General features: G+C 43.3%; 1 protein-coding gene across 2 annotated transcripts in view; it reads left to right on the top strand.

The window, feature by feature from the left end:
• LOC117477330 (zinc finger protein 420-like) overlaps positions 1-23,362 on the top strand; it is a 199,165-nt gene that overhangs the window by 25,841 nt on the left and 149,962 nt on the right. The window contains exon 1 of one of the 2 annotated variants that reach the window (XM_034124013.1): positions 20,005-20,286. The exons of the other annotated variant lie outside the window; for it this stretch is intronic. The gene's annotated coding sequence lies outside the window, so the exon portion shown is untranslated. Of the gene's footprint in view, positions 1-20,004; positions 20,287-23,362 lie in introns of those variants that run through there. 2 annotated transcript variants of the gene reach the window in all.

Here is a 23,362-nt window from a genome sequence, read left to right as displayed (position 1 = left end):
TAAAGAGCTTTCAACCTCATCCCATTGTCTTTAACACACATTTAACATAATATACTCATTAATATACAAATATACAGTATGAGTACTGTTTTGATACTGACATTTAATCTTTGCACTAAGGTGTCTGCACTATTGTAATTGTGTCTGTTGACTGGTAAATAAAAGAGAACCAAATGCACTGTACAAAATATCAGCTTTATTGTCAATTTACAATTTCCATGCTGTTCAGATGCCTCTCCACAACGTTGCTTCCAGGCGAATACAGAGGAGTTGAAAAGAGCCCTTGGACATTCGGAAATCTTTGATCCACTGCACATGTTGGCACCACCTCACACCAGGCCGACGTTCTATTGTTCACCCAGAGTTCCGTAGTATTCGCATATCTGGAACACATACAAAGACACAAATTAGCCCTACATAACTCCATAAATCCTACATTAGATAGTATTAATGTGATTTAATGAACGTACCATTGCTGTTCTTTGGGCGTGATAACGGCCATCATCCTCGGCTGTACAACGGCGAAACATCTCCATCGCGTGTGATTTCGTCATCTAATCCTTTTGTTAAGGCTTCTTAACCGCCTTCGCCTCCGACTCAGCATTTCTATTGCATTTGAATGGTCGATCTGTATTTGTATTTGTGGCTGAGTTATTGGCTTAAATAACTCCGTTACGAAGCTGTATAACACGACCATCAAAACGTCAACTCCATACCGTGTCTGAGGTCGGAAGGTAAACAGAAGCATCCAGCGGAAGCGGAAGTTTTTTTTCTTCTTCTCTCGTTTTTTGGCGGATTGCAACTTTAAGGTGCATACCGCCACCCACTGTACTCGCCGTGAAGTTGTTTGCAGCCTGCCAGGAAAACCTAAGCAGAAGAAGAATAAGTGACGTCAGCGGCTCATTTGCCTAATCCACCCCCAGGAACTCATTTTGGTGTGAACGCGATCTGCTTTAGTTCGTCAGAACTAAAAGAACTCTCATGAACTAAAGTTCTCAGGAACTACTGTGGGAAAAGTACTTGGTGTGAACGCGCCTAAGGTCAGCCAGACGCTGCTTCCATTCGCCCGACACTTCGCAGCCATCAATGTCTATGTCCGTCAAACCACATTCCTTGAGTTGTTGAAGGGGGTTACAGGTGGTTTCTGGGTTGAAGACCGGTTCAGCAGGCTGATCTGCCTGTGACCTGTTCACACCCTGGGAGATGTGGAGGTCCTCTACAGCAACACAAGGAAAGACGTCAGCCACTTTGGCATTGCGACGTAACGTCACAGGTTTCTTCGTCGAGTTCATGATCTTCATTGGGACCCAGCGATCTCCCCACATTGGTGCTCGCCCAACAATGAGGTTCTTTGGGGCTGAACGGGAGGATGTTGGTTCCACAATGGAGCATAAAACAAGTCGCTAGCCCCCTCCACCTTATGTGATCCCACAAAAATCACTGTCTTGTCGTCAGGAAGACTACTAGAACAGTTTACATAGATAGACTGCGAATCTTCCTCCCTGCTGAGGGTGTCACCAGCACTGCCCATGTTACCCCTCTCATTACATGGGCTGGCTAGTTTAAATCAGCATTGGAGGGTGAAGGGGCAGGCGTGGTTGGGGAGCGGGAGGCTTTCGGGCACTCAAGCCTCATATTGGTCATATGAGGCTTGAAGGGCCAAAGCAGTTGAGGCACAATCGGTAAAGTCTGCAATGCGCATGGGTTGAATGGATGTCTGAACTACAAACTCTGCATGTAGTGGGAACTGAACCCTGCTGGTGATAGGGTCGGCCAGCTTGCCGATTGCATGGTTGACTGTTTTCAGGCTGACGGGAAACTGCCTGATGGTAACCTGGCCGTTGGCTGCTCTCGAAGGAAGCAGAGCACAATGACAGAACTTTATCAAACATAGCCACTAGCTGCCGAACACCAGGCTCCATGGTTGATGAGTCAATGGTGGCAGGGGCTGAGTTAGAAACAGCAGCAAGGGGTGAAGGCAGTGCATTAGATGCATGTTGACTCACTAGCACATTGTCCAGACGAGGCTGATCGCAGACCCCCACAGGGGTAGGCAGAGAGGTCTGATGGGGATTCAACTGGCATATCCCGAAGGCAGCTTGTGCACCGCCAGGACATGAAGAACGGAAAGAATCAGCCACAGGGCTCTGACTGCAAGCTGACAAACACTCTGTGTGTCGGGACTCAGATGCTGTCCTCCTCGCATTTCTCGTGTAACTCTCCAAACGCCCCTGGACCTCGGATGCAGTCCACTGCTCAGGTGCCTTCAGCTGGAATGACATGGCAAGACTGGGATTAGGACAGTGATTAATGAACATCATGACCACTTCAGCACTGGGGTCCTCAACAGACCTACAGTCTCCTCAGGCACTCGTCAGCAGCATCAATGGATTTGTTGAGGCGAATCCAGTAATCCATGGCACTTTCATTTGCACGGGGAATGGTACTATAGAAATCTTTCATTGGCAAATTGGAGTACGAGAGCTCGCTAAAGTTACCTTTTAATATGTCGAACACTGCTGCAGGCAGGGCAGTGACATCCAGTTCGGGGCAGCTGCGGAGCGACACTTTCACCACATCCCTAGCTCTGCCTGTTAGCCTTGACATTATCATGTCGAACATTTCTTCACGAGTGTCACATTTATCCTATTCATGTAACATTTCATCATGTCCTCCCATTCATGAACTGAGAATGTGTCACTATGGTCACCCCTGAAGTAAGGTGGAGCCTTTGATTCAGACTGCACAACAACCTTCAAATGTGACAAACCAGTGACGTGCGGTGAGGTTCATGGCTGGTGAGGCACTGACTCTTTCAGAGTCAGATTTACAAATATTATATTTTGACCGTAATCGAAATATTCGGTTATTTTCAAAAGCTTTTTTAGTCTGATGCTTCGATTCATTTTAAACAGACCGTTCAACAAAAGGATACCCAAAATCTAAATATTGGATTGTTCTTTCTTAGTAAGATCCCATGTTCATTACAATTGTGGTCTTACCTTGACTTGAAGATGAAGTCCATGCTATCCTTCTGGACAACAATCTCCATGACTTTTTTGTAAAAGTCCTCCTTATCTCCCTCTAGTTTCAAAAGTCTAGTTTGTTGTTTGCGTCTACCGTCTCTGCGTAGAATTACAGTAGCAACAAGAACCTGTGGGCTCACGTGCGCCCCCTTCAGTGCGGCAGAGGTTATGGCTGCCTCTCCTGGTGCTTTTTTCCTTGCCGTTGTACGATGAGACCAGCGGGCCTAAATATCATATATACGTGAAATAAGTTATTTAGAAACTATGGATGGCGAGGATAAATGTAATAAAGGGATCTACAAACATTACATTGGTGACCTACAGTGAGAGGGTAACAGGCATGCGCTTAGGGCCCGCTTTCCAGCCAGTTTCTGTGGGGTGACGCATTCTGAGGTGAGGCAGAGCTCATCTGTGCCTCACCTCACCCCACAGTAAGCAAATGAGCCTGGCTTGAGCACGCTCACAAAATAAATGCCCGCGCTACATTAGTGCCCGCGCTCCAGTCAGTTACTGTGGGCTTACGTGAGGCAGAGCTCGTCCCTGCCTCACTCCTCATCGCTCCCATGTAGTTGTAGCGGAGCTCGGCCAATTTGCTGATTTGGACTATAAAAAGCGATTGGAATCATACATAATTCACACTTACAACACAGATCAGTGGAGACATTTTATTATTATTACTATTTAGTTTTTCTTTAGTTGTTTTTCTGTTACATTGGAGTATGACAGGTGAGGCTCTGCCTCCCCTGACTGCACGTCGCCGTGACAAACCATCATGACTGGATGACTGACTCGTAGCAGAATTAGGCTGGATGACACTGGGTTGGTGAATAGCGCTAAGGCTGGCTGAGATGTTATCCCCAATCTGTAGCCAAGTCTGTAATCAACACCCCAAATGTATCAACAGAGATGACTTGTGCAGGCTTAGGGCCTGGTGGGATGAATGGTGTGGAACTGGCAGCGGGGGCCAAACGTGGGTCAATAACCGACTGATCAACTGAGTAGTTGAGAATATTGGGCAACATAGACCTACCCCTACCAAAACTAAGAGAAGCAGCCTGCTGACCCCTCCCCATCCCAAAAGTAAAGTCATGCCCATGACCAGCCATAGCTCAAATATCAAATGTACCACCCTCTGATATCACAATATGCCCAGAAAACTTGTACAATAAATACCAATGAAAAAAAACAGGTTATCACTCTCAGTACATATAAAAACAGATATAGACATCAAATATCACCAAACTTGGACGATTGGATCCACCGACAAGCTCCATGGTTGAACGTTTTTATAACTCAACAGGTAGTTAACGGTTAGCCAAGAGGACAATGTTGTACCACAGCCATGGATGTATAGGGCATAGGCCAAAAGGTTTTATAATAGGTTGGTGGTGGCACAGGAAACTCGCGAGAAAACAAGTTCCCATTATGCATCCGTGAAAAATAGATACAAAAAAAACAAAACTTTATTGCAGCAGGGGTTAAGGGTCTAGTTGACGTCATGTATATATAATTATACACATATGGCTAACTCTATAATATCATGAGAGAAAAGGCGGTGTTCTGTTCCCCACAATGACCGCCTCGCTGCACATTATCCCGCTTATTACACAGCCAGATACTAAACAAACTAACGGCTCGACTATCAATATTAATTGAAATTATTTTTATTTACTTAAAATGATCTTATTTCTTCCGATAAGAAAAAAAACTCCGTTCCACGGTGCACCAACGGCTTGAACTGCGACAACAATTTTACGGCAGCACAGTCCAACTCTGTTCACAGTTTATGATCCACTCACAAGTCCTTAAACACTGCAGAGCCCATACCGTGTTCCTGTTAGTGTTTACTTCCTGTCTGCCTTCTTCTGGTGATTTATCTGACGTCCAGCGCTACGTCTTTTTTAACCTATTTTCCTTTCTCTCTCTTGATCCTCCTTAGCAACGGTCATTGTAGTCCTTGACAGCGGCCTGTAGCTCTTATTATACATCCATGGTCTGTAGTAGGCCTACTGTATTAACAACGTGTCACATGTTCAGAATCGAGTAACTGTGAAATGTTCAATACAGCTGTATAGAATATACAGCATAGGTAGGCTATATTGTTGGACTACTACATCTCACCCTATACATCATTACACTTATATTTCCATAAAATGTATACTGTACAATATTTTCACTATGTTTTACCACTATTATGACAATTGGCTTTGACGTTATTGCACTTTTGTCAAAGCAAATTTAACTCTAAATGTAAACATAAAAGCACTGTACAGCACTACACGTACAGGCATCTTCATTCATGGTGAATCATTTCTCAAAAATATTTTTACAAGGTTTATTAACAAGGCTTTTTGTAATGTGGCTGTTTCAAATATGTAACATTTCATGTGGTTCACCCAGTGTTAGTTGCTTCTGCCACTTTACACAAATAAAAACTCATGAACTGTGGGTCCAGGAGAATCTTTATTGACAGGCCTGAATCGCAAAAAACTAAATGGGCTGTCAATGATGCCAAGATTGTCAATACCCAACTAATTTCCAGAGTTAAAACTAAATAAAAACAAATCCCTTGTGCTACTACTATGTACTGTTTATATAAAGAGCCATATCCCTAACCTACATATCCCAAATAGGTGAATACAGATTAGATGAGACCAAAACCTGTTTCATTGGTGGCAATGCACTGCTCTAACTGTGCTGCAAAATCCAAATAGCTCTCATGATGGCCAGGTAGGCGCAGGGTCAGGAAGCAGGTGGACGACCTGGGGGTAGGGATGTTCATAGTTAGTTGATAGTGAATGTGTCTTTAATGTTCTGTTGCATTGATTATGTTTACCAAATGTAAATGATAATTTTGTCATGAGTGCTAAAGGGACTAAGTTTAAATTCTGTCAATAAAAATCAAAACCATAATCATAATTTATTAGACAAATGATAAACAAATCCTCTCCATCAAATTAAGTATGCCTTACACATCATGAGAAAAATATGATGAATTAATAATGTTGGCATGTATTTTGAATATCCCTACCGAGGAAAATCTCCTTTCACCACATGCATCTGCATTCCCTTCATTGGAACGTCCCATCCTACCCAGAAGGTGACCAGTTGTCTTAGCTGTTTTGGGGATGCTGAAGGAAATGGAAATAAAACAATATTTTGAAGAGTAACTGAAACATGATAGCATATTATGAATATGCTTTAATAAAGCACTCATTGGTTAGAAAGCCATCCTCCCAACAAAGTTACAACACCTTTTATGGAAGAAAATGAAATAATAAATCCCTGTTTTTAGAACTAGGGCAAAGCCATCTCAATGATATCCTGCCAGTGATGTCACAGGGACAGTTGACTCCTCTTTTGTAAACTTTAACTCTTAAACACACTTAAAGAATGAACAAATATAAAGAAAATCAATTATACAATTACCATTCTCAATGAACTGGCGAAGATACTCTGTAACCTGACTTTTGACAGCCACAGAGTACTCCCCTTCGTCATCTGACGACAACTCCAAAGACCACTCAATATGGTCAAGCACGGTCTATAACGATAACAGGTATAAAAAAATCTGTCTTTTGGAATAAACAAAGATCTAGATCAAGGAACATTGTATTTTTGTAAAGCTATACCATTGTAAACATAAAATAGTTATGTTGTCCAATAACATCATTAACACATTGCACATTTAATGATCTTTTGCTAAATGTACTTATTAATAGTTCACTTTCATAATATTTTAGATGTATAACATGCTGGAGTCAAAAAGTTAAGATATTTAATGATTACATTTAATATTCAACATTCAATGTTACCTTCGCACTACAAACTGTAGCAGAATGTCTAGGGAACATCATCGGCACCACATCTGCCCTTCCTGTCAGGAGTTGGAACACTTCTGTCTCCTTTAAGCCCTTCCGGATTTGTTTGATCTGGCGCATTGTACGCCCAATTACCTTAAAGATGCAAAATAATTGCAATATTATGTTTATTACCATGTAAATTATTACAGTATATGATTTACGTTAGTAATAACATAGTTGTTGGAATGAATACATATTTATTTATATTCTAAGCCAGGTTCTTCAATGTTGTCTAAGGACCCCTTATCTAAAGAGACAGGACACTAAAGGAGAGACAGAGCAGAGCAGGGACTCCATATATAAAACTCAGTTGTGCATTAAACTGGACCGACAATAACATGTTGGGTGTCCTAATAAGCCATGATACAAACTAAGGCTTGACAATAATATTATGAAGACATACAGTAGACATGGGTAACGTTTGAATGAATAGGCTGATACATGTGTGTGTGTGTGTGTGTGTGTGTGTGTGTGTGTGTGTGTGTGTGTGTGTGTGTGTGTGTGTGTGTGTGTGTGTGTGTGTGTGTGTGTGTGTGTGTGTGTGTGTGTGTGCCATCTGCAGCATTCTGTAGAAAAGCCATTTCCTGTTGTCCACAGTGACCCCTGGGAGGTCCCATGTGAGTGCCAATGCTGTGACATCCTGCCTGTCAGACTCACTGAGCTGACTTTCTCCATCAAGCTTTGGTAATCAAATAATTATAGTCAACGGATTAATTGATATTTAGTCAGTGTTGGGGTAGTAACTCAAACAAAGTAATGCGTTACACATTACTAGTTACTTAAAAAAGCAGTAATCCCTTACTTTACTTAGTAACTCATTGCTGAAAGAAATTACTTACGACATTTTATTTTTCTGTCCTCCCATTATGCAGATAGTGATAGTCGAAGACCTATTTAGTAAACTCAATTTACATGGGAAAGTTATTAAATTGTTATACATACCAGCCCAACTGTCTGTCGGATGTCCAGGTCAGCAATATCCTCCAGCTGTATTGTGGCTGTGTCCATGTTTCCCCCAAGCAACACGTGAATAACGGCTGGGCAGAGACCAGATAGACACGGGACCACCATGAATGAAAGAATGCCTCATCATCCTGCCTGCCATAAGAAAAAGGTCGCTCTCGACTAATATCTGTGAGGTTGAAGGAATTAGGTGGTCCTGCTGTCCCTCAAACAGCAAGGTAGTGTTGGAGTTACCTGTAAAATAAATATATGAGATGGAAAACAAAAAAAAAAGTTTAATGTTTTGTTTCACTAATATTGTAACTTTTTTCTATATCAGATATCCACCACTTACTTGTACTTGTTTTTTGTGTATTGTTTTTTTTACTATTTGTGCACCTGTATGTGTGGCTTTTTATCTAGTGTGTCTTGTCCTGTGGTGTTTTTCTCAACTACTACGATAGAACGTCTTGACCCTTGGAAACAAAATAAATAAATGAATTTGAACATCTACCAAAGTTGATGTGGAACCCGTGCTGGAGATTTTTGATTATCAGGCTGAAAAGGTGTCGGGTCACACCATCTCCAGTGGCAACATCCCCTACAAAATAGAATTAATTGCACTTAAATGATAGACAGGAGACAACTAAACCAGAATGAAATCAACCAAATAATTGTAGTATGTACCTTCTAAAGTCTATCTTAAGGGCCTTGACCACTTAGTTTGTCGGCTTTTATAGAAGCTTATTATGGCCATCTCCTGCTTGTCCACATCTTCACGGATGTCAATGCTTAACCGAAGAGGAGCCATCTCCTCCCTCTGGCCAAGCAAATTCCTCCTGAAGACTTCAGTGGCCCTCTGAGGGTCAGCAACAGTCTTCCATGCTGAAAATACAGTGTGAAAGCATTTTAAATGGACCAATTCATTGAAGTGCAATTTGAAAAATGGTAATTTAAGTTATCAGCATGGTCCAATTGGGATCAGGATGCCCTACATAAAGGGACAACATTACTAACCTGGTACACTTACGTGAGCGACGCTACATGAATAGATCTGATTGAACATGATTGACATTACATTTACAATTAAATATAATTTACAATTTGAATTAGACTTGATGCTGAAAAAAACCTCTTGGCTAACTGGCGCATTTACAGAAATGTTGATTAATGTGCACTGTCCCTGTTAAATAAATGAATAAATAAACCTGAGTGCAACTCATTTTATACAGCTAGGTCAAGTTAAGCGTCATTAAAATGAAATGACTAAATGGGAACTAACATCACCGCACATAAATACAAGTAAGCTTATTGAATCAACAAATGTCTCAGCTTTTTTGTTATATCTAACTTATGCAATTCCATGACTGTTAGGGACCCCAGAATGCACAATTCTTCAAATACACAATGTTAGGGGATAATAACACATTTATCCCTCGTACAAAAAACTGCTTTGGGTATCAGAGGGTTATAACATTTAAGTACTAACACAAAGTTTGCATTACACCGGAGAAAACAAAGACATGGGAAAATGGATGCTATAATTATCCGCAGTGGAAAATACAAACCAAAAAAACCAAGTCTGCATCAGGAGCCATTGTGTAAATCTGTGACGGTCCAGCCACACAATCTTCATTCCCGTGATCTGCTTGTCCATATAGGCTTTCCTCTGAGCCCTGATTTGTTTCAGCGGGGTGGTTACTGGAAATATGTTTAGATGTTTGTTAAATAATTTAACAAAGTATTTATTGTTAAATTGGCTTAAACGTTGAAATACACTCAAGAACAGACAACATACATTTGACAAACAAAAAATGTTGGCTTTATTTACCTCTCCCCGCATGTGCTGGCGTGAATTTCTAAGAATTCAGCAGGGACTGTTGAACTGCAAATAGGACAATTGGTCTGCGCAGAAAAGAAAAGCAATTTGAAAAATAATGACATCATTTGTTTATTGTATGCTCCTAAGACCAAGGCTAAATACTTAAGTAAAATTACACTTGGCAATAAACTGTATCTGTATTTAATTGCCTAATATGCTTCATAATAAACAGAAGAAAACCCCCAGGGAACTACACACTTTATTGAATTCCCACATCCTCTTTGAATTTTTTTTTTTCCTGTAGGAAACTCAGATAAGGATGTGAAATGTGTTGGGTCTAACAAAAAGTTAGTCACTTTAAGATAAAGATCTAAGGGAATGTAATAAATGATATGACCTCCACAACAGTTTCCTTTGAGGATGACACCAGCAAAACCTCATCAGTGTCAGTGTCCCCAAACTCATCGGATTCAGCATTCTGGGAAATAAAAGTATTACTTGTAAAATCTTATGTCATAATTATTAATTAATTAATTAATTAATTTTGGGCTTATTCAAGTAAATGTAGGCTTATCAACTCACATAGTCTCTGCACTCCTCCAAATGTATGCCGAGGAGTTGGAGTGGCATGCTCAGTCCACATTTGCGACACGTTGACTTTGGCATCTTGGAAAATTCTGGAGCATTGAAAGGCAGTGGAGAATCATCCAGATGTCCTTGCTGAGGGACAATGTAGAGGGTCATTTTTCCTCCGCTGGAGACATTCTTCAGTTGAGTTCCAGTATACCCTTCGAGTTCTGGAGTAATTACCGTAAGATTTCTTTGGCCACTGCCACCTTAAATAAAATAAAATATGTAAATACATTGGTTAACAATGTTTAAATGTGGTAAAAAATAATTATGTGTTCCCGATATTAATATAACAAGGTTCAAGGTTCAAGGTTCAAGGTTCTTTATTGTCAAACTAACATAGCTACAGAGTAATTATGTCGTTGAAAATCTTAGGTCACAGGCTTCTCCAACAATGCAACATAATAATACAGATAGATACAAAAAGAAAAATAGTTCTAAAATAAAGTGGAATAGTGCAGTACGAGTCTATATACAAGTTATTGGAATGATATATATTAGATAGTAGATATATATTACTAAGTAGCAGATGAATGTTATGAAATTGTTTCAGCAGTTCAATTGTTTAACAGTCTCACTGCCCACGGGAAGAAACTGTCTCAGAATCTTTTTGTTTTTGCCAGGATGCTGCGGTAACGTCTGCCAGACGGCAACAGAAAGAACAGTTTGTGGCAGTTTCACACCTCTACCTGTAGCCTTATAGAACAGCCAATCTCCGTTGAGGGACTCCAGCTTGGGAAACTCCATTTCAAAGATAGCACGGATCTGAATGTAAGAATGCAAATATGGATTAAATGCATTCCAATTAATATAAAAAATTATTAAACTTGGTTGTACCTCACTATGGTCAGCATCCTCTGGGATTAGCGCACATCTTTTGCCAAGGCCAGCCCGCATCATTTTCAACTCGGTGCTTGCATTTGGAGTTTTATTTGATGGCCTTGGCAGATCGACAACACTGAGTTTCACACTTTTTGCCATCCTGGGTTTTGGAGGATGTGCAAATCTTTTTTGGCCTCTTTTTGGTCTTGGTCCACCTCTTCCGAAGTGTCCAGGGAAAAGTCTAAAGCAATGAAGAAGGAATGAGATGGTGAGTTAAATGCACAGCATCTTATTGAAGAACTGGATTATTTCAGATCTGTATATATTGCAACTTAAACAATTACCTTGCCATCTCAACCTGAATCCCTGAAGTACTAGGCAGCGGGGCAGCAGGGGGAGGAGTGGCAGCAGGGGGAGGAGTGGCAGCAGCAGCAGTAGGAAGCGGGTGGGCGGCAGAAGAATTTCCTCTTCCAGAAGAATTCCCTCTTCCAGAAGAATTCCCTCTTCCAGAAGAATTTGTGACATTACGGGATGGGGTTATTGCACTAGCCCCAATGGTTCGGCCAATTAGCTCAACCAGGTTTAAGGCCAGTGCCTCGACATCTTTTAGGTCCTATTGGATACAAATACACAATCAACAGTGAAAAAGAATGCATGTTAATTAAATTACTTTGAGTATATTACTTTGAGGATTTCCCAAGGTAATTCAAAAAGTTGTTAAATGACACAGAATATACCAATTAACTTATTTGCATTGCTTTGTCTCTGTTGTCTACATGGACAATATAACCCGTTCATGCGGCTTATGAGTTTATGGTAATGATCATATTTGGGATAGGGTGTTTACATGAGCATAGTTATTCAAGTTATTCACATACTGTACTTCGTTAAAATCTAAATCTGAACATGGTACTGATTGCTGAATAATTTTTGAGTCGGAGCCGTGATTTTTACAGGAAAAAACTTGCTCATCACGTAAACTCACTTAGCGGCTATGCTGGTCCTTTAACACTGTAATTCACATCGGTCCACATTGTTTGTATTTTTGTTAAGTCACTTGGCTCAAGGAGGTGTTTTGTTAATATTTGTTCCTACCTAATATTGCTGCTTAGCTTTAAAAATGTACACCAATATGAGTCTTAGCTACTAAGTCGCTACTAGGTAATTGTGCAGATAACTTGTTGGCGGGATAATAAGGTAGATATGTGTGCTGGATATAGTTACACACAACCGTTCTATTTCGTATAAGGCTTCGCCCTCTAAGGCTATCGCTATTGGGTAATCCTACTGCACGTGTGCAGCACTGACAGACTTAATCCACGCCCACCTATGACGTGGGCCCCACCTACGGCCTCACATCCGTATAAATAGGAAGTAGGCCCGACCATCTGCTCCCATTTTTCTTCAGCACTCCGTTGCAGAAGCACTGGCCCTCTGGCCCACAGACAGCGGAGAGAGGACGCTCTCGCTGCTGCGGCCGAGGATGATTAGCTAGTCCAGGAGTCTTACTCCGTGGACCAAGACCTTGATTTATGGGATCCGAGTGGCGGGCAGCAGTCAGGCGACTCCTTCCCCTCCATTCACGGATCACCATGGGGTTCCCCCGGCCCCATCCTCCCTCTCCTCCGGACGGGGGAGACAGGGCGGGGGCTCGGGGTCAGCCCGACATATGAGTTACGACCGGCTGTGGCTGGCTCGCTCCAGGGAGAAAGGAAGCGGCTTTACACAGACGATACAGGTAAGTACTGCCGGGGATGGGAGCACGCAAACGCGGCTCTCACTCCCCAGGTGTCGTGCACTCATTGTGTCCGTCTCCCTCTGGCCCACAGACAGCAGAGAGCGGACGCTCTGGCGGCTGCGGCTGAGGATGATTGGCTAGTCCAGGAGTCTTACTCTGTGGATCAAGCCCTTGATTTATTGAATCCGAGTGGCGGGCAGCAGTCAGAACAACTTCTTCCCCTTCATTCACGGATCACCATGTGGTTCCCCCGGCCCCATCCTCCCTCTCCTCCGGACGGGGGAGACTGTCAGCCCGACAGCCGAGCCTATGGGTTCGGCTACCGGGCTGACACCGGGTCACCGGGTCCCTCTATCCGCCATCTCGGATCTGCCGTATAGGCGGTATTCTCCAGGAACTCCCGGAGATCATCGGAAAGGCAGCCGCCTAATGAGATCTCCCCGTTCCCCCGGTTCAGGAGAGCTCTCCTCCGGATGACATAAAAAAGCTGTATAAGCGGCTGCCTCATAGCCTATCGGTTATTAGGCAGCAGGGCTCGCGGCACAAACCGGCTGTCTTTAAAACCTGTCGGTTGATTAGACAGCACAGGCTTGTTTCCTATGTCACAGATATGCCTCCACACACCTCCGCTCATTCCTCAAGCGGGTTTGAGCGTGAACGCGCCTCAATGTCCGGTTTACGAGCCTTCTCTTAAACGGCAACATGATGAGAGCCGCTGGGCAATACAACGTGTGGAGGTGCATAAGCCAGCTGGGGTTAACCGGTCGGTTAACAGACAGCGGGGCTCGCCATTTGAGCCGGCTGTAACCTGTGAGTTAGCAGGCAGCAGGGCTCGCGGCACAAGCCATGCTGTATTTAACCAGGCGGTTATTAGATAGCAGGGCTTGCCGTTTAAACCTGATGCTCCTAACCTGTCGGTTAGCAGGCAGCACGGTTTTTTCCTCTGTCCCAGATGTGCCTACTACACACGGTCGTAATGAGCCCAGGGCTGTTATTACGCACTGTGTGAATAGCACTGCACACACCTCCGCTCATTCCTCAGCAGGGTTGAGCGGGAACGCGCCTCAATGTCCAGTTTACGAGCCTTAACACTCCTAAACAGAGACAGGGTGAGAGCCGGTGTGAGATGCAGCGTGTGGAGGCCCCCTCCGGCTCTGACGTGGCTCGTCACCATGACAACCACAGCACTTTCCAGAGCATGTTGCGCGCTCTCAGAGTATTACTCAGAGGGCGACGCGTGTGTTCGGTGGACAGATGGTTAATATTATGCAGCAAGGCCCACCGGGTAAGCCGGCTGCCCCTAACCTTTCGGTTATAGGCAGCATGGCTCGCTGCATAAATCAGCTGTCTTTAAAACCTATTGGTTTTTAGGCAACTCGGTTTTTCTCCTCTGTCCCAGACCTACCTCCTACACACGGTTGTAATGAGCCCACGAGTGCCATTATTACAATGTGGACAGCACTGCACACACCTCCGCTCATCCCTTAGGGGTGTTGAGCGTGAACGCACCTCAAGGTCCGGTTTACGAGCTTTCTCCTAAACGTGACATAAATGAGAGTCTGTGTGAAATGCAGCGTCTGGAGGACTCTGGCGTGGCTCGTCACCATGACAACCACAGCACATCCAGAGCAGGTTCGCACGCTGAGTGGACGGCGCGTGTGTTCGATGGACAGAGGGAAGTACTGTAATATGCAGCAAGGCTCCCCGGTTAAGCCGGCTGCCAATATCCTATTGGTTACTTGGCAGCATGGCTCGCTGCTTAAGCCGGCTGGGTTTTTTAACTTATCAGTTAATAAAACAGCAGGGCTTACTATTCAATTCGTCTACCTTAAACCGTACGGTTATTAGGCAGCACGGATTTTTCCTCTGTCTCAGACGTACCTCCTACCCACGGTCGTAATGAGCTCACGCCCCCCAGGTGTCATGCTCACTAGGTACCCATCTCCCTCTGGCCCTCAAACAGCAGAGAGCGGACGCTCTCGCTGCTGCTGCTGCGGTCGAGGATGATTGGGCAGTCCAGGAGGTTTACTCCGTGGACGAAGCCCTTGATTCATGGGTCCGAGTGGAGGGCACAAGTCGGATGACTACGCCCCCTCCATTAATGGATCAAAGGGGCCATTATTACGCCTCATGGGGACAGCACTGCACACACCTCCGCTCATCCCTTAGTGGTGTTGAGCGTGAACGCGCGGTTTACGAGACTTCTCCTAAAACGGCGACATAATGAGAGCCTGTGTGAAATGCAGTGTGTGGAGGGCTCTGGCATGGTTTGCCACTAACCACAGCACATCCAGAGAATGTACACCCGGCGCTATCAGAGTATTACTCAGGGTGGCAGCGTGTGTGTCTGATGGACAGATGGATAAGAGGCGGATGGGCAGAGGGTAGTCTCTGCAGTTCGCCTCTCCCCCCCCGCAGTTCTACAGGATAACAGGGAACCCTGTCATCCCAGGAACAGTGTCTCGCCCTCCGTGCAGAGCGGCAGGAACTCTGTTAAAGGAAGCCTTTTTCCAGGGTTCCTCAAGGGGAAGAAAATCAGGGGTTTTTACTCCCGCTATTTTCTGGTCCCGAAGGAGACGGGGCGGGGGGAATGAGACCCATCCTCGATCTGTCAGTGTTCAACAAGGGAATGGCCTTTTCCCATGCTGACGATCAAACAGGTGCTGGAGCATCTGTCAAGCCTGGGTTTTCATTATCAAATGGAAGAAGAGCTGTCCTCTTCCCTCCCAGGTTATCATTTAACTGGGAGTGGAATTGAACTCAGCCCGCATGAGAGCGCGACTCTCACAGCGGAGAGGGGAGAAAGTGACAGCTCTCCTCCGGCGCGTCACACCCCGCGGGGCGGTGACAGCCCTCTCCGTGATACAGTTTTTAGACATGATGTCAGCTGGTCACGTGATGATCGACCTGGGTCTCCTTCACTTGAGGAGACTCCAGAGGTGGTTTATTCGCCTGCGCATCGACCCTGTGCGTCAGAGGAGACGCATGGTGTACATTCCTCCTTCCCTGGGTTTGGTTTTAACCTATTGGAAAAATCTCCACGTCTTGTCAGTGGGGGTGCCCCTGAGCAGAGTGACGTCACACACCGCAGTGTTCACAGACGCATCTCTCGCAGGCTGAGGAACGTGCATGTCGCAGGCAGGGCGGGGACAGTGGCCGGTTCATATGTCTCTCCATATAAACGTGCTGGAATTACTCTTCGTATGGAGAGTAATCCAGCATTTTTTCGCCCCGTTGCGGTACAATCAACATGTGTTGATTCGAACAGACAACAAAGCAGCGGCGGCCTACATAAATCGCCAGGGAGGTGTACAATCAGCGCAGCTGCTTCACACACCAGAGCATCATACACAGCCAAATGGACAGCGTTCCGTTTGACATGTAGGGAAAAGCCTGGACCCCGTTACGGTCACCCTGCCTCACGTGCTGTCGTTCCTCCAGCTGTTGCTGGACAGGAACTGGCTTATAGCACGGTCAAAACATATGCTGCTGCCATTTCATCTTGCCACGTAGGTTTGGTGTCAGCACGGTGTTAGTCACCCTCTGACAAAACGTTTTCTACGGGGAGTACAGAGACTCAGACCTGTGTCACGCGCTTTGGCGCCTCAATGGGATTTGGCTTTAGTGTTACGCGCACTGAGAAAAGCTCCATTTGAACCTTTAGATCAGGTCCCCCTAAAAGTTCTTGTCAGCCAACGTAGCTCTGCTCTTGGCTCTGACATAAGCTAAAAGGGGTGAGTGATTTGTCTGCTCTCTCTGTGGCTCCGTCATGTCTCCAGATCCAAGGAGATGGCAGCTTAGCTGTTTTGCGCCCTAGCCTGGTTTTTATGCCAAAAATTATCACAGGTCTCTTTTTAGATCAAGAGTGATAACTTTGGAGGTTTTTTTTTCCTCCTCCTCACACATCAGAGGAGGAAGCCACATCTCATCTCCTCCGTCCCGTGCGCGCGCTGTCATGCTATACGGCATGCGCGGCTGTGTTGCGCAGTTTCCAGCGTCTGTTTGTGCATTACAGAGAGCGCTCAATGGGGCAGCCTCTGTCTGCACAACGCCTGTCACACTGGCTGTGTGAGGCTGTGTCACAGGCGTATGTCTCCTCTGGGGCGGATCCTCCGGAGAACATCAAGCGCACGGCACCAGAGGAATTGTATCAACCTCTACGGTGTTGCACGGAGGACCGACAGTGGAAGACATTTGCACTGCGGCATCTTGGTCTTCCCCCTGTTCTTTTATTCGTTTTTATTTGAGGGATGTCTCCCATTCCTCTCTGACACACTCAGTACTGAATGTCCTGTCAGAGTGAGTAATGTCGGGGACACAACTGTGTGCCCTCTCTCCTGCCTGTCGGCACTCAGAGAGCTGCCCTGTTTCCTCTCTTTTTTCGTTGTAACAAGTGGGACTTTGGTCTCTACTTTTTATAACGACAGATATTCACCTTCATTCCCTCATGGAGAATATTCATTTTAAATGCTACATTTCCAGGGACTGTGATGCTCCATTACGCATGGCGCAATGGACATGGGTTATTAAATTGAGTAGGTGTGTTTTTTGTGCTCCTGGTAACGGACGGACCAGTGGGGCGTGGACTACATCCTGCTTCGCCCTTAACCCAATAACGATAGCCTTAGAGGGCGAAGCCTTATACGAAATAGAACTGGGGTTACGTATTGTAACCCAGCTTCTATGAGTATAGGCGCAGCCCTCTAAGGTTCGGGCCCCACTGGCTCCGTGAATAGCTGAAGAAAAGCTGTTGGCGTGGGAGCAGATGGTCGGGCCTACTTCCTATTTATACGGAAGTGAGGCCGTAGGTGGGGCCCACGTCATAGGTGGGCGTGGATGAAGTCTGTCAGTGCTGCACACGTGCAGTGGGATTACCCAATAGCGATAGCCTTAGAGGGCGAAGCCTATACTCATAGAAGCTGGGTTACAATACGTAACCCCAGTTTCTTTCCATGTCTGTAGACCAACCAACTAACATATTTGGGTTAGCTTCATGCTCAAAAATAGACAGAACAACATCAATCCTAGAAAGCATAATTACCATATTCATGTCCATGTAACGACATATTTTAAGTAAAAAAAGTGTAAACAAAAATGAAATAAAGTAGAATTTATAGTTAAAGTGTTATCAAAAAACATTGAAGGCATTTTAATTCAGAATTTCATTGAATATGTTATCTGTTAAGCTAGCTAGTGTTGGCTAACAGGCATGTGGCCAGGTAGCATTAGCTTAAAAGTAATTTGGGAAATATGCTAAACATTACACACCTTCTTAAAATATGAAATTTAAAAAACATTCGCTGGATCTTAAATATAATAAAACATATTTAAAAAAGATGGAACTCACAGGGGGTTGATTCGGTTGATTCGGGTTGTCCATTTTGAAAGTTGGTCAGCATAGACTGGTATCGAGGTATGTCTGGCAAGCCCAAGTCGATCGATCACTGTATGAAAACGACGCAGCGTTCTAAGCCCCGAGGGTACTACTGCCATCTACTGGCTGCAGTGTTTTTGTGTTATGCATTATTGCATGAGTAAAACTAGAACACTCAGTAGCTATAACCTATCAGCATTTGGTTAAATCAGATGAAAGAATATAATTACTTATATTTATATTGACTGTGCGTGGGCCTGGCAGTGGCAGATTCATTTCAGGCAAAAGTGTGCACAATCAATGGTAGGGCATGTATTTTAATTGTTTGAATAATTTATATGGTTATAAAATATAACAACGAAACACTGACGCAAAGAACACGTATTTAGAATGTGTTATTAAGTACGTTTACTTGACTACAGTCCAGTTCTGTATCCTACATAATAAAATATGACAATCGTGAATTTCTTTGTCAATTACTTTTATCAAATGAATATCCCACATTTGTTTTAAGCACTTTCAAATTATATGTTAGAAACAAATATTATAGGATTGATATAATATGTACAATGTATAAAGTCCTGTACTCTGCAGGTGCAGATAGATAGATAGATAGATAGATAGATAGATAGATAGATAGATAGATAGATAGATAGATAGATAGATAGATAGATAGATAGATAGATAGATAGATAGATAGATAGATAGATAGATAGATAGATAGATAGATAGATAGATATAGACAGACAGACAGACAGACAGACAGACAGACAGACAGACAGACAGACAGACAGACAGACAGACAGATAGATAGATATCATAGATAGATACTTCATTCATCCCAAAAAACAATGAAGAAAGAATTATCTCTGGGCTGCTTCGCTGCCAGCTGCTCCCCCGGGACCCGAAGTGGCGTAGCCTGTACTTCAACATCAATGCCTACGAAAGTGCTCGATATATGCTGTATTGAACCAATAAACTAACACAAACTAACTGTATCACCATAACATGATGATGATGATGATGATGATGGTGATAAAGAATGCATCTAACGTTTCGCTGTTCATTATAATAAAAAAACAGAGCATTAAACAAGCCATCATGCTCTTACTTTGAAATCATGCGGAAATGTCGTCATCAGCAGGCCAGACGTGGTTTCCGAAAATAACCGAGTTACACGAGTAAATTTGAGCTGAGACCAGAGGAAAGTTTGTCTCAAAATTCCGTGTGTGTAAAAAGACGATCCACAAGCAGAAATGTGAGATCCACGAGCAGAGTTGAGATCCACAAGCGCATTTTTGGTCGACAAATACAAAATGGATTCACAAATGCCTGATCGAAAGTTGTAAATGTTAAAGAGATATTCACAGATCTTTTTTTATTTGTGAACATATTTAGCGTATTTGCAGATCCGTTTTACATTTGCAAATGTATTTGTGAGTTTGCAAATCTTTTAAATGCATTTGTGGATTGTGTTTTACATTTCCAAATCACATATTTACACACAAATAATTTTTATGTTCACACAAATAATTATGAGACATATCTATGCCCATAGATCACAAACAAAAACATTTTTCCAACGTTTAAAATCCGCCATACCAGTCCCATATGTATATATATATATTATTATTATTATATATATATTATTATTATTATTGTTGTAATTCATATTTATTTTAATACCGTTTTTCACCACAGGGAGGCAGTGAATTTATTTTTAAAAGAAAAACTAAACTCCCATGATGCATTGCGGCGGTCCGTTTCTAGCTTCCGGTCCTCAGAAGCTAGACGTTGCTAACAGACGTTGACACAGATTTTATACCGAATGTAATGTGTTAAAGAGACTTTTAAAACACATACAAAGACTTAGTTTATCCTTGGAGGGTGATCTATCCGTTAAACCGTGTTTTTGTTGCCTCCCGTTCTTTGTTCGTAGCTTTTTATACCACGTTGCTGATCGGTAAACATAAGTAAAGGCATTCAACGGAGATTAGTGTGTTTAACGGCAGTGTTTTATCAAGGAGAAGAAAGGCTGAAGAACCAGGACGAAGAGGAGAGAGAGAGAGGTAACATCCATCCGTGTGTGTCTAGTATTAATGACTTTGTATCAGTGACGTTCGGTGAGGTTCATGGCTGGTGAGGCACTGACTCTTTCACAGTCAGATTTACAAATATTATATTTGGACCTTAATCGAAATATTCTGTTACAACACAGATCAGTGGAGACATTTTATTATTATTACTATTTAGTTTTTCTTTAGTTGTTTTTCCGTTACATTGGAGTATGACAGGAGAGGCTCTGCCTCCCCTGACTGCACGTCGCTGCTTTGTATACTGCAGGGTAGCTTGTGAATTTACTCCAGGTGTAACTAAAGTCTGATTTAAGAGTTGATTATATTTCACATCATTGATCCAAATCTCTAAAGTAACTAAAGGTATTCAATAGTGGAGTAAAAGTACACCATTTACCTCTGAATTGTAGTGGAGTAAAAGTACAAAGTAGCATTAAATGGAAATAGTGTTGACAGACCTGCTGTTCAAGTGGCGGTGACCAACCTCACTTTTACCTCACCTACCTCTATTAATGTGATGCCCCTGTGGGTTCATCAGTAGAGAGGGTGTGGCTGTTCTGTCTGTGCTGCATTGGCTCCAGTGATTGCATTGATTGCAGTAACTCAGGGCACCTGGGTCTGGTGTCCTGCAGCTATTTAAAGCCTCTCTGCTCCTCTCTATTTTCTCCTGCAGGCACTCGGCTCTGAGGAGTATACACAGTACTTAATTTGAATGGTTTGTGCAAATAAACACCCTTTTCTACCCGTTGACATTCTGTTGTGGCCTTTTGAGCCAGGTCGCAACAAATGGGGTCTCAATTACCATTGATAACAAAAAAAGCTAAATTGGCTATAATTTGGTTTGATGGAAACGATGTATGTCTCAATAATGTCTTACCAGACATGTGAAACTAGACAGAACATCCTGAACTCTTGACCTATGCACATTATGCATTTTAGAAGGGGCAAGCAAAGCATAAAAGTTCCAACCACAATTCTAGGAAGGCGTTGTGGATTTTGACACCTTGACAACGGTTACAACGATTGAGGAGAACAATGCACACAGGATGAGAGCGAACTGTGTACAGACTTGATGATTTTAGGTCCAACATCCACAGGCCCGGTTCTACGGGGGTGCATAGGCATGCATTGCAGCCCCACTTGAATGTTATGCACCCTCTATTCAAAAAAAGAGAACGGAGCGAAAAATACAAACAACAAATTGTGTCAGGTGCGCGTGACCTGCTTCGCTGCACGTGCATCATTTCCAAAGTGCTTCCACAGCAGTGACACACATCTGTGTGGATAATCATGGGTATACGAAAATTGTTAAAGCAACCATCACTAAATGCCAGCAACACTGCATCTACTGCAGACAATAGCAACAGGTCAGATGGGGACATCACGTTACCCACCGTCGTGGTGGACACTAGCTTATCGTCACCCGAAACAGCCTGCAGGTGCCAGGAGACCTCGGCAAAACAGAGCCTGCCCAGGTATATCTAAACAAGTACCCAACTCGCCTGTACAGTGGGGTAAGGCGGTCATTTTGCAGCTCGTGGTATACAAATAGACAATGGCTTGAATATTCATGTGAAAATAATGCCATATTCTGCCATGCCTGTAGAAATGTTGGGTCAAAAATCTCATATCCCAAGCTTATCAACAAGCTAATGTTGTAGCTGAAATGTTCTCCAGGTCACAAAGTCAACCTCACATGATACCAGTTTTCAAGCACAGTCAATATTCTCTTCCCAGAGTATATGGGACCAAGGTGATGATGTAGTACATGGTTTTAATAATACTTTTGCCTTTCAATGTTTGCCATTTCAAACCATGAGCTGGTTCAAATAATATTTGCCTTGATTTACAATATGTTCTAATTTGTTTTATCAGTAGGCTACAGTTTTGAAGCTTTTGTGCTTTTCTTTGCCATAGTCCACTTTGGACTGGATGAAATATTTCAGGATTGCACTTTTAACACTTGAAATGTTCTCACTTGTACGGTGGCCCTGAAGTGCAAGACACCACAGCATTTCAGAAAACACCACAGCATTTCAGAAAACGCCACAGCATTTCAGAAAACACCACAGCATTTCAGAAAACACCACAGCATTTCAGAAAACACCACAGCATGTGGTGCACGGGGGCGTGGTCAGCTGCAGCTCACAAAATCAGACCCGTAGACAGCAAACAACACATAGAGGGAAATGAGGCATGGCTATAATGCATGATCTGTTTGGTATTTCGAAAACAGAAACGTATAAATATACCTTATATAGGTATGGCCCTACAATATATCATTTAAATATAGCATGATAGGTTTCCTTTAAGTATATTGATTTAAGGCCCAAAAAGATATTGCAAATGAAGTATTTTCAAGAAGAACAGTAGCAGTAACAGTATGAATTTTAGTTGAAATATAGCCAGTGATGCATGACGTCCACTTTAGTGGACAGGCGAATAATCATGATTTCCTGCAAACATAAAATCAATACCTTGACAATTTATGAATTATATGATTTCTTAGTTGTTACTTGATGTCACCAAATGTTTTATACCTGCAGGGAGCGCTTTCCATGAAAGGATTGGCAGGATATCGGCAGGTGACTTGGTCCATCTGGCTTTCTGTCGTTCATCTTGGTTTAGAGACATTTATCATGCACTTTCACTGACTTTCCACTGAGTGGCAGTGTATGGGATGATGCAAACAGTGTGCGAAAAAGCACACGTCCCACCGTCCGGGACGTGTTATTTACAATATCGGACAAGTAGATCTTTCAATTGACTTGTCCGGTGGACAAGTGACGTTTTTCGCCCTCATTTATTGACAAATTATAGATAAATTCAGTTTTCAAAAGGCAGAACTCGTTCACAAATTGTCCGTGTCCGCCATTGTTCGTTTAGAAATGTTAGTTTCGGTTCTGCTTGTTGATTCCCAAGGAAATGCATCTCGCCGCTTTCTGTACTGTTAGACGGGGGCGGGGGGGCGGGAAGTGTAGCACAGTGGCAGGGTTGGGAAGCAAAACTCGGTTCCGAGTAGGAACAAATAACAATTGTCCGGTACCGTGATTAATAAGAGTTGTGAGCA

This window comes from Trematomus bernacchii, unplaced genomic scaffold, assembly GCF_902827165.1.
Source record: "Trematomus bernacchii unplaced genomic scaffold, fTreBer1.1, whole genome shotgun sequence".
NCBI lineage: Eukaryota > Metazoa > Chordata > Actinopteri > Perciformes > Nototheniidae > Trematomus > Trematomus bernacchii.
This window is presented reverse-complemented; position numbering and strand designations above follow the sequence as displayed.